This window comes from Lissotriton helveticus, chromosome 3_1, assembly GCF_964261635.1.
Source record: "Lissotriton helveticus chromosome 3_1, aLisHel1.1, whole genome shotgun sequence".
Taxonomy (NCBI): Eukaryota; Metazoa; Chordata; class Amphibia; order Caudata; family Salamandridae; genus Lissotriton; species Lissotriton helveticus.
This window is the reverse complement of record NC_136061.1, coordinates 1,831,254,590-1,831,267,870: the sequence shown is the minus strand read 5'-3', so window position 1 is coordinate 1,831,267,870 and position 13,281 is coordinate 1,831,254,590.

Here is a 13,281-nt window from a genome sequence, read left to right as displayed (position 1 = left end):
TTGATGGCCCAACCACCCCTTTCATTCACTGGGGAGGCTTGGGTCGTTAGACAAACCACAGGGGGGTGGAGCCAGCATTGTGTGGGGAAAAACCCAGCCCATCCAGGACCCAGGTGCACTCCTCCCACACATCACTCATGCTGATCTCACACTCACCACCGGGCAGACCCATCCAGACTTCCTGGAGCCTGGCATGCCAGCCAGCTCCAGCCAATCACGCTCCAGTATCCTCACTGCACACATACATCAATGTCTAGAAGTAGCACTTCCCTTCTAGACACATACAAGCCGCACATACCATTGCGCAGCATTCATTCTCACGAGTTCATACATACTAAACTCAAGCCTGCACTCCCCACACATCAGGAACTAACATGGACACACACATTCTCCATGCATTCCTATGGGAGGGCAGGCCAGCCATACTACACGCACGCACTTTACTCTGGGACACAGGGAAAAAGTGCGCAGAGACCCAAAAATCACTACACAGGGTCAAAAATAAAAGCAAAAAGATTAGGGGTGAACCTGCCCTAAGGCCCAAGTCCAACACAACCCCCTTCCAGCCAAAACGCAGGGCAGACCAATCACCACCGTGATGGGCTTCCCTGCTTGGGGCGATAAAACAAGGACACGGGCCCACAACTGCAGGGACACCCTCCTGTTTTACGCCACGGTGAACCCCTAGGGTTCCTTCTAAAACTACTGTAGGGACTAACTGGGGTACCCCACTGGTACTCTCCAGCTGCCCTCGGCGAGGACCAGGCCCTAGGCCATCCAGGTACCACTGGATCCTGCCTACCCACAAAGTGGGGGGTAGTAACCCCTGGCACATAATAGCCATGCTCCACTCTTCCTGTCTGTAAGACAGGGCTAGACTGCCACTGGTTCTCTAACCTAGGGTCTACAACCTCAGGTGGACCAGGAGTCTCAGGGAAGGCTCTCCTCCCCTTACCTCTTCTTCTAGGGTTCCTCCTCCTCCTGCGGGGGGTCCCCTCAAAACACTCTTCTCCCAACCTAGGGTTTAACCCCTCAGGTGGTACCGGGGTCAGAGGTGGGCTCTCCCACCCTCTGCACCCCCTTCCAGAGTCCTGCTCCCTCCCAACCAGGGCGGTACCTCTGGAAAAAGAACTGGTCAGGACACTGATTACAGTAGTCCCACCCTTCAGGTCAGGCGGATCCTGAACCTGGCCTTCCAACCTCCGGTCTAGAACCTTTGGTGGAACCAATGCCTGGCACTCCAGGACTTCTGGGGACTCACATACTATCCCCCAATCACTCCTTTCGCTGGACTCCTGTACCCTCCCTACTGGAGCGGTACTGCCAGACTCTAGAACCATAGAAGCTCCGCTTACAGATGCTCCGGGTCCTCTACCCACTAGGAGGTCTCCCTCAAGTGAACTAACAGGCAAGTCTAGGTTCCCATCCTGGTGTTCCCTAAATAAACCATCCAGGCTCTGTGACAGGGCTTCGGGCATCTGGGGACTCTCGGTCACACACTCACTCCCGCTCCACTGAGACAGGCAGTCAGCCCCTACACCCTTCTCACTAACCAGGGACCTAGCTGGGCTACTCTCACCCTCCTCCACCACACTGGGCTGGAAGACACCTGACCCACTATTGTTGGAATCACTCACTAGTGACTCTAAAGAACCTCTCGCACTGTCCCAGCACTCTGCTTCCTTTGCAAGGTCCCAAGGACAAAAACATTTCAACTTCAGCAGGTGCTGGCGCAACTCTGGACAAACAACACTGAGCAACTGCTCTTTGAGGAACATATTCACCACTTCGTCCACCTCATTGTCCGAGTTAGCCCTCAGCCAATCCCACATTGCATCAGAACAGTCATCCACAAAATACCCCCACTCCTGGTGAGGTGGTTTCCTAAGGTTCCTGAACTTTAACCTGTTCTCCTCCTCTTTGGAAACAGGTACCATACTCTGGGAACTGGGAGTGGGACTGTCTACACTAACATTTAAATTGCTGCCACCACTGGACTCAACCCTCCCTGGGGAATCCAGACAATTACAACTGTGGGCAGGGGAGAGTCTATCTTCTAGGGCTGCGCTCTCACGGATGATGGCCCTTCTCTCCACCTCTATCCTCTCCCACGCTAGGGCTCTCTCAACCTCTAGTTGTTGTTTCTTGACACCCAGCTGCGCCATAGCCTGGGCATGCTCTAACATGAGCTGTTCCATCGCTAGCTGATGCTCCCTCTCTTCCTTCCTATCTAACCAATCCTCTGGGGACAGGGAAAGGGATGGGGCGCTGGTACTGACACTGGACATAGCAAGGGACTCCCTATCTATGGGGTCCTCACTATCTGCTGATATCCATCCACTGTCATCATCATACAACTCACATTCTTCAGGGCTCTCCACAGACTCACCATCCTCATGACGTGCGGCCCGGGCCCTATCTCTCTCACTGTGCTCAAGATCCCACTGACCCTTTTGCCATTGGATCAGGCTGTCCCTAAGCTGGGACTGAGTATCCAACTCACTCACCTCCATGCCTCCCTCTTCACAGAATCTGACCAGCTCTGACCTACTGTACCTAAAAAGACAACGGAGATCAAAAACAGGCTCCGTTTTGGCAGACGTTCTCAAGAAGAGTTTGACACAGGGAACCTGGGGGTCTGAGCTTACACAGGAGTACACAATTAACACAATTCAGCAAGCTTCCTATCTCAGAGAACTTGCACTCCACTGTCCAGTGTAACACACCACTCATTCACACACACCCTCCCCTCGGACCGGTAAGGCAGTTTCTACCACCCCTGATTTCTCAACCTGACCACAAGTGACACAGGTACCAAACTCTGGAAGCAGGGCGGGGAACAAATGTACTGGACAGAAATTACAAAATGACACCTTTCAGGAGAAGCAATACTGATCTTACCTAAAAAACAATAATCCCCAAAATGTGGTTATCCAAAATTGCAGAGTTTTGAAGTGTGGCCTGTCGCCACTGTGGTACAGCGCAAACGCAAGTCCAATCCGCACCGCTAGCCACCAATGTTAGAAACGGGACCTCCGGCTGGCCAAGGCTCGCGCCAAGGTCAGTCAGGGATCACCATTTCTAAGGTCAGGGCAAGGGAGTCACACACCAAGATAACCCCTGCTCACCCTCTAGGTAACGTGACGCGAACAGCAAGGCTAATCTTGGAGGCGATGTGTAAAGCGTTTGCGTGCGCACCCCAAGCGACAACACCCTAGGCCCACCACAAAGGAAACTCCACACAAGGTTATATCAAAAATAGCCTTTGTATTATAATAATAAAAACACATTAGATAACACACACACTTTACAATGTGCCAACAGGCACGGGCAAGATTTACAAGGGATTATGTACAGGACAGGGCCACCTGGACCACTGTCAGGGGTATGCACTTTTTAGAAATAACACTTGTAGGTATAACACTTTAGCACATAAACATAATGAATGTAGCACACATCCAGGACTTCCTGGTAAAGGGTAAATACCTCCTACGCCACCCTAAACACTGTAGGGAAATCACGCAGGGAACTAGGACCTTAACATCAGGACCTATGGAAGGAAAACCTATCACCTAAGCAAGTCACATTTAGCAAAGGGAAGGAAACCTAAAATAATCACCTAAGCAGGTCACTTTTAGCAAAGGGGATAAAACAAACAATTACCTAAGCAGGTCACTTTTAGCAAAGGTGATAAAACAAACAATTGCACATGAAACATTAAAACACATTCAGAGGTGCCGGTAGAACATTTGCGCAGGAATCAATTTCACAAGTAAATCACAAATTGCGCCGGGTGCATGAAGCACAACACTAGAACTGTCCCCCAGGCCAACTGGCCTCGCAAGGGGCTGGAATGCCCTGAGTCCAATGTCAGGGAAGGCTGCGCAGGCAGCCAAGAACAAAGCCTAAACGTAGCAGTTGCCCACAAAGTGCTGGGCAACTGGTGCAGGGAAAGTTAAGAACAACGTTGGAGCCTCTCTGGCTCAAGAACCACCACTGTGGCACTGCGGGGCCTCTCTGGCTCTCAAACAAGGGGGGCGCTCGAGCCTCTCTCAGGGCTCGCAAAGCAAAAGGGCCTCTCTGGCTCGTAAATCACAAATTGCGCCTGGAGCCTCGTGGCTCCAACAAACAAATACCGCCTTGGAACCCTCTCTGGGCTCCAACAACAAAGGTGCAGCCTCGCTGGGCTGTGGGGGTCCCTCACGGGGGACCTAGAGCCAAAAGGGGGGGCCACAAGCCTCTCGGGGCTCTACAGCAACTGCGGGGTCTGGGGGTCCCTCACGGGGGACTCAGGACACCAGAAAATTTCCCCCAGAGCCCCTCGGGCTCAAAGAACCAAGAACGGGCTCCTCCCGGTGGAGCGGCCCTCCCTCAACGGGGCCGCTCGCAGGATAACACAGAACCCGCCCTGCACTCACCGGCTGTCTGGGGCTGCAGGACGGCTCCGCTCGCGCTGCTCCTCTCTGGGCGGCGCTGCAGGGGCCGTGGGCGGGGCTCCCCTTCACTCGGGAGCCTCGCAGGACGCTTCTCGGCTCTGCTGCGGGGCGGGACTTCCGGTCGGCCTCTCCCGGGCCGCGCTGGGATTGGTCGGGCCCCCAACCACTTCCGGGTCGCCGCGGGCAGCGCGGCGGCTCGCTTCTTAGGCAGGCAGGCGGGCTCCCATGATCCGAGGAGTGGGCTCCCTCGTGAATCAAATTATAAAAACGGGCAAAACAAAGCGGCAATGAGCGGGGTGGCACCCGCGCCGCCAAATCGCCACACGGGGCGATCAGATGCCGGGTGGGCACCGGCTGTGCACACCAAGCGCTAGCAGCGCTAGCAACGAAGGGCAGGCGCTCCCAAGCGCCTCCAGGACAAAATACAGCGCTCACAGCGCTAGGGCCAAAATAAAGCGCTTTCAAGCGCTAGGCAGGGGATTTCAGCGCTCCCCAGCGCTGAAGGGCAGAGAGCAGCGCTCTCAGGCTGCAGGCAAGGAATCCTCAGTGCTCCCCAGCACTGGAGGACAGGACAAGGCTCCAGCAAGGGCTGGAGGCAGGCAGGGGGGGGCAAAGCTGGGCCAGAGCCAGCACACTGGGTCTCCAGGCAGGGAGACACCCCAAGTGGCGGTCCTCCTGGCCCCAGCAGCAGCAACAGCCCCCTCTGGCAGGATCCAAAAGCAGAACAAATTGTAAGGGGACACAGCCCCTTCTTATACTGTAAATTCCTTTGTCTTCAGGGTGCAGGGTGGGCGGAAACCAGTTGCAGCTGGCTGGGGAGTACCCTTGATGGCCCAACCACCCCTTTCATTCACTGGGGAGGCTTGGGTCGTTAGACAAACCACAGGGGGGCGGAGCCAGCATTGTGTGGGGAAAAACCCAGCCCATCCAGGACCCAGGTGCACTCCTCCCACACATCACTCATGCTGATCTCACACTCACCACCGGGCAGACCCATCCAGACTTCCTGGAGCCTGGCATGCCAGCCAGCTCCAGCCAATCACGCTCCAGTATCCTCACTGCACACATACATCAATGTCCAGAAGTAGCACTTCCCTTCTAGACACATACAAGCCGCACATACCATTGCGCAGCATTCATTCTCACGAGTTCATACATACTAAACTCGAGCCTGCACTCCCCACACATCAGGAACTAACATGGACACACACATTCTCCATGCATTCCTATGGGAGGGCAGGCCAGCCATACTACACGCACGCACTTTACTCTGGGACACAGGGAAAAAGTGCGCAGAGACCCAAAAATCACAACACAGGGTCAAAAATAAAAGCAAAAAGATTAGGGGTGAACCTGCCCTAAGGCCCAAGTCCAACAGTATACAAAAGAAAAGTACTCAGGCGATCTATTAAATAGGAACCCAAGCTAGAACTTTGGCAGCGCCATGTCATATGGCTTATACTTTCCCAAGTAAAACTGTGCACTTGTTGAACAACATAAACATCAGAACTGTACAAAACTGATTCCACGCACACCGTTCGGATATGATGACCTTAGTCCTGCTAGCTCACAGTGCACCATCTGTATCCTCTAACCTTACATGGTAAGAAAAGAAATGGATGAGCAGCCTCAGAACACGATAACATTGACTCCCCAAGGAAATCATGTTATCAGATCTAGAACCCTTTTACTTAGTTACTTATGCATACCCAAAGAGATACACAAGAAATACACTGTAAAGTGTTAACATTTTTATTGAAGCATTGTGATTCTTGAGTAAAATACTTGAGCTGCAATAACCAATGGAAGGAAACAAAATAATGTGAACTGCATTACTAGAATGGTGAAAAAGATAAACAGTTCAACCATTTTGCTTATCATAGAGAATGTATGCTTGCATACAAGTACTGTAATATATTTTACTCCTACCTAGCACATCCTAGCCTACCAGCTCTAGGGTGATTGAATCTGCCAAATCAATGTCGGGTAATCCATTCCATTTAAATCTTTATTCGGTTTAAAAAACCTTGTAAGATACAATACATAAAAACCAAACAAAAAACATGTCATACACATCATTATAATACATAACAATACAGCAGTGGGTAAAAAGATATTATCACATCTTATTTGTGCAAAATACGCAAAGTTCATCTAAACTGAGATTACATAGATCCTGGTCGGTCCTCCTTCTATTGAGAACACTGGATAGATATAACAATGATAAAATAATAATTTAGTTTCTATTTGTTTAAAAGGAATAATATACACCATAGCGATCAGACAGGCTGCCATGTAGCTAGAGGACAATAAATAACATGGTAAAATAGCTCGTTACATTCAAAGTTTCTGATCTTTCTTTCTCCTGGTCAGAGCAACACACAAGAGAAAACGACTTAGGCTAAACACAATCGGTTGTGCAGTATCTCCCTTAAATATCCTGAGTCCAACCTTAATTTGTCTAAGGCCTAACCTGTTACAAATTGGCTTAAGCCATTTTTTTCTTGCTTTGAGGTATGCTGGGCATGTGAACAAGACATGGGACTCGTCTTCTTTCATCCCCAATTGACAAAACTCACATATATTAGAGGCATCCACCCCGGTCAACCCCTTATTACATTTCCAGCTAGATGTTCTATCTTTTAAAAGCAAGATGCTATACCGGAACTTTAAATATAGGCTTTTGGCCAAAGGTGGGTGAATTTCATCCATGAGGGGCTCTAATTGCATATTCATTTTAATTTCAAGGAACTTCGAGGTCAGAGTCCCTGTTCTAGAATTTGCAAACACTGAGTCTCTAATATAGTCCCAGTACCTTTGCTTCAAGATGTTTTTTGAGCTATTTGTAAGGGAATCAGGGTCAAGCCAAAAATCACATAGACCTAATTTTTCAAACCATTTTTTAACATATTCCAGCCACGGCAAATGCGTAATGTTCTTTATGGCCAGTATCTCTTGCAATGCTTCTCTATAATCGACCAGCTCTTCAGTGGACCATAAACGGACCCAATAGAGTAGTGGGCGAAGCGAAGCATAGTCGTCAGTGCGCCTGAAATTGAGATCCCATAATACAGGCGTCAATGGTGTTGATCGTGGTATCCCCAACAATTGCCGAATGAAGGAATTTTCCCTCACTCGAAAGGTATCCTTTGAAGCATTTGCCCAGAGATCTGCGCCATAAAGAGAAGAAGATTGCACTTTATATTTAAATAACTCAATGGCTGGTGAAACCGCTTTGAAATGGCTATTCTTATGCTTCTTTAAGATTGGAACCTGATTTTGGATTAACCTTAGTTTTGAATTCTCCAATTGTGTTTTCCATGTCAAATCACTGTCTAAAATAATACCCAGGTATTTAAAATTAGAAACTTCTTCAATAGGTTCATTGTTTATTTTAAAAACCTTATTGAAGCCTTTATGGGGGCTGATTGTCATAACTTTTGTTTTTGAGGAATTGATTTCCAATTTCTTGTCATGACAATACAAACTAAATGTATTTAAAAGGTTTTGGAGCCCCCTAGGTGTCTGAGAAATTAAGATTGTATCGTCTGCAAATAATAGTGCCGGAACGGCTTGCCCACTCAATTTGGGAGAGTCATGCTCGCAGCCCAAAAGAGTATCCGGGATGTCATTGACATATAAGGAAAATAAGGTGGGTGCCATTACGCACCCTTGCCTTACCCCTTTTGCTATTTTTATTTTTTCAGTGACTTCTCCATTCGGGCCCCATCTAACACGTGCATAATTATTCTCATGGAGTCTAATTAGAATTTGAAGGATATTACCAGGGACGCCCATTTCATTTAGTGTCTTCCATAGGGCTGCCCTGGGTATCATATCAAAAGCTGCCTTTAGGTCAACAAAGGCCACGTATATGTGGGAACTCCTTATAATGGTATATTTCCAGACTAAACATAAAAACCTAAAAACCTGGTCTACTGTACTTATCTTACATCTAAAACCAGCCTGGTATTTTGTGTAAATAGAGTGTTCTTCAATCCAAGAAGTGAGCCGACCAAGGACCTGCCGTGCAAAAATTTTTTGTAGCACGTCAATAAGGCTGATAGGTCGGTAATGTGAGGGATTTGACCTATCACCCTTCTTGAACAAAGTCACAATCTCTGCCCCCTTCCAGGTTTCCGGAATAGGAGCTCCTTGAGCAATTTCGTTGGATAATAAATTGATGTAGGGAGCCCAAATATAATTTTCGTGTTTCCACAGGTCGCCTGGTATTCTGTCAGGGCCTGGTGCTTTCCCTGGCTTCACTGCCTTAATTGCAGAGATAGTTTCTGTTAAAGAAAAAACAAGAGGTGCATCATACGCTACCAGTGGAGCCTGCAGACTATCCCAGCCTTCACTCACACCTGAACTTGTGCATGAGTATAACATAGTAAAATGCTCGACCCATGTCTTTTCCTCTAGAAATTTATCTTTACATTCCGCCATCCCCCTGGTGCCTCTAACAATGAGGCTCCAAAAAGTGGTCTGATCTTTACGCTTACATGCATCCAATAAATCAGACCAAACCCTTTCGTCCCACTCTCTCTTGGCCTTTAATAAGATTCGTTTATACTGTACTCTCCTGGTTCTCACAATATCCATTGAGCCCTCCCTAACCGCTATAATTAAATCTGACTTGGCTTTTCTGCAATCCTGATTATACCAGGAAATCCCCGTGTGTTTACTTTTTTGGGCATTGTGTGATCTTTTTATTGCCCTGGTCAGGATCCCGCCAAGTTGGTTAGTTAAATGCTCATGGGATTTTATCAGGCTTAGATTTTGGATATCAGTGTTGTTGCCTAGGAGTGAGGACATATGACTCACAAAAACATTATAAATTTGAGTAATGGTTTTGGAGTTACCTAGTACTACTGGCCATTTCAGGGATCTACGATTATTTGCCACTAGAGGATCTTGTGGCAAGGATGAGGTGCTGTTTGCACTTTTATCAAGGGTTTTAAAAGTCTGGGTTTGAACAGATAAGATCAGAGGATAATGGTCACTTTCCATACGATCATCCACAGTAAGGTCGATGATCATAGGCCACAAGTTCAGGGAGACTAATAAATAATCTAAGTGGCTGGAGTAAGCCCCTCTAGTAAACGTTGGTCTACTAGGACAGTCTGATGACAACCGCCCATTGCATGCGCGTAGGCCTATTTCTAATGTCAAGTTTAATAGTTGTAAGGCGCTCACAGAGCAGGGTGCTTTATAGTTTGTATCTACTAGGGGGATATTATTGGCGATGTCCTCATCCTTATAGATGTCTTCTAAACCTATTATAGGTTCAAAGCCTCTGTTAAAATCACCACCTATAATTATTTGTGCATTTTGATCAAGTCCCGCCAAAAAACTGTTCAGATGATTTATCATTGTTGATTCCTTACATGATCTATGTGGTCTATTGTAAGCACTGATCACGTAGGTACTACAACCCTTAGTGTTTTTTAGCTTGAGTAATAAAATGTCGGGATCATTCATATCAATTTGCTCAAAGGACAGGCCTCTTGTGATTTTTACCCAAGTTGTTAATCCGCCGGAGGGTCTCCCCCCATTTGCGTTTGCTGCAGGTATGAAAAAAGATCTATAATCCACCTTAAAGTAGTTTTCAAGCGCCCATGTCTCCTGGAACATAATTAGATCCCCACTCGTCAGGTAATCATGCCAAGACGGGTCTGAGAGGTTTTTTTTCAGACCCGCTATATTCCAGCAGATAATTTTCATGCTTCCTAAATCCCTCAGTGCTTCTACTGCCTGACATGGTGTGCTTACCCTAGATGTGTCTAAATGCGATTGTTGCGCTACTGTTTCAGCTAGATGTAATGGCTGATGCAAGATTTCGTTAGATGCAGTCTGGTTTGTTCCAGCTTTTAGCAACAACCTACGATGTATGTAGTTCCTTCTACATGGCGTTATCGGGTCCCCTCTCTCGAGTCAGTCGCAGTCAGCTAGGCCCGCTAGGGCTTCAAACCTATTTGAAGTGCTAATTCCCCAGTTGTATGATGGGGCCCCAAAACCCCAATCATTAGAGGGGGCATTCCATCCAGATGCAGGAGTAGTGGGGAAAGGTGGATTCTGGTAAGAGCTCGGCCATCCTCCATTAAAGTTAGCATTGCCCATAGGTACTGGGGTATTAGGATACCGTGTATTCTGCTGCATACCTAGCCATCCTCCATTGTATTTGGTATTTCCTGCAGGGCCACAATAATTGGTTATTATACCAGGCCCTTGTCTGGCCATCTGATTCCAATTTTGCCCTAAGGTAGTGTTTTGGAAAATGTTATGTTGGTTTGGTGGCCATTGACCCACTCTATTTTGGGGAGCATAAATCATGTCAGAAACTAATGGTCCCCCTCCCCAACCATGCGCTCTTGTTGCCCAAACTGGCTTCCGGGGTTTTTGAATGTTGGCCTTTTCTATTTCATTATAGAAAAATTCAAGTGTAAGGGGGACTATAGAGCTACTTCTCTTTTGTGGTGGGAGGATATTTGGTAAAATATCTGGAAGAGCAGCTGCAGACAAGAAGTTTAATATCACACAGTCGCCCTTCCATTTTTTCTGCTTATTACCTATCCAACCAACCCTCCTTGCTGTTTTAATTTCATCGGCCAACCGCTGTTCACCCCCCTGCGCTAGCCGCATATTATTTGAGAGCCAGTATAGTGCCTTACTTTTTAATGATGAGGCTGACTCGGTTTGATCTGGTAATAGGGTTGGTGTATTGGCTAACACAAGCACTAACGGTGCTGCTTCAACTACAAATTGTGTTTGGTTTTCACCAAAACAAGAGTGCTCTATAGTTTGCATGGAATCAGTTGGTCGCTCAATAGGGGCTTCTAATGGCAAATTGGTAGAATTTTTGCCAGAAGTTTGTGGACATTCTACAGGTATTACTACTGGAGGAATAGCGTCTGGCGTTACATTGGATACATTATCTTTCTCTGGGAGATCACTATCTTTGTTGACATTACTAAGGGCATTGCCTATTGCATCTGCTAGGCCATTTTGTGCACTCCCAAGCTTCTTTATCTCTGCGGAGAGTTTGTCAATCTTACTGATAAGTGGCTTGATAATTGTCTGTATTTTTATATCTAACAGCTCCGCTATTTTAGTCATTAGGTCCTCGTTCAAAGTGTCCCTTAGATTATTTTCCTCATTGTTCTTACATATGTTTTTTTCCTTTGGTGGTGGTGGTGTAGCCTTGTTTTTCCCAGAGCGTGCCCCCCCACGTTTATTTTGTAATCTGCGACAGGCTCTGACTGCCCTGGAGGATGGTTTGGCCAATGAGTCGTCCTCCACGGCTTCTTTATCATTGTCATTAGTTCCTTCAACCTCAATGATGACCTGTGCATCAGATTCATTAACCACATGATGATCAATGTCCCTCACATTCAATGTGCTCACGTCGCTACTAACAGTTTCTGGGGAAGCTGGTACCTGAGGATCAATGTTCAGGTCTATTAACAGAGATTCATTGGTTTGTGAGGAGGTAGGTGGGCTCATGGGATGAAGAATTGGTGATTGGGACAGACCTAACGATTGTCTGCGCTTGCTGTTTATTTGGCTAACCACTTGAACAAGATAGTTCTCCATGGTGTTCTTCGGGGTGTCGGGTGCCGTATGATTGTTTCTTTTACGCATATTTAGAAAACAAATGTGAAAGTCTTATGCCCACTGCTCAATTGGTTGATAAAATGTATATTCCAAAATTAAAACAGAAGAGTCTTACTTCAAATTTGTGCAGATATCCAGCAGACTCCTTTACAAAATCATTCGTACTGTTGACTGTACCAGCATCAGGAACACCATTACTTTCCGTAGACAATTGTAAGGATGATCCCCTGTTGCACAGAAAAGAAATGAACAAAGGGGGTGGCCTAGCCTAGCCTCCTTGTGCCGATGAGGGCCGTAGAGGGCCCGCCCTTTGCCCGGGCTTCGCCCCGGGCGTGCCGCTCGCGTCCCGCGACGCGGGTCTCCTCGTCCTTTATCCACGCCTGTGCGCTCTTCCGGCGCATCCCGCGTCACTCACGCGCCACCGCAAGGCCTGCCGGGAGTTGAAGTCCTCCCGGAGCGGCGGCGCGGTTTTCAATGCCCTTTGGTGACTCTCGGCGGTGGCGGCTTGGGCGTCTTTACAGGCGAGTGCTGTTCTATGCGTGGCCAGAAAATGACTCTCGGCGGTGGCGGCAAGGTAAGTGTCTCTCCCCCCGCTCTGCCGGTCTCCTCGTCCTTTATCCACGCCTGTGCGCTCTTCCGGCGCGTCCCGCGTCACTCACGCGCCACCGCAAGGCCTGCCGGGAGTTGAAGTCCTCCCGGAGCGGCGGCGCGGTTTTCAATGCCCTTTGGTGACTCTCGGCGGTGGCGGCTTGGGCGTCTTTACAGGCGAGTGCTGTTCTATGCGTGGCCAGAAAATGACTCTCGGCGGTGGCGGCAAGGTAAGTGTCGGGTAATCTAACCCCCAGGTTGTGTGTCGGTGTGTATCTTCAGGCTGTCCATCTTGGTGGAGAGCTGGGCAGCATCCCTTATATGAAATAAACAGGAATCAGCTGGGCTGAAGGTCCGGCATGGGTCGGCCTCTTTGTGCCAGTGAATATGCTCCTCTGTCTAAACAAAGGATTGATGTTATTTACATAATGAAAAACATACATGTTACCATGCCAAAGTCCCAGTCAGGTGGTGAACTTAGCCCTTGTGTAGAATGTTCAATGTGCTTGGCTTGGTAATATGCCTACAAAGCAGTAGTCTAAGCAAAGTTCAATTCATAGAATATTATTCTGTATGAGCACGCAAATTAATATGTCTTAAATGTCATCATGTTCAGAGAGAGAAGGCAACTTACGAACATGAG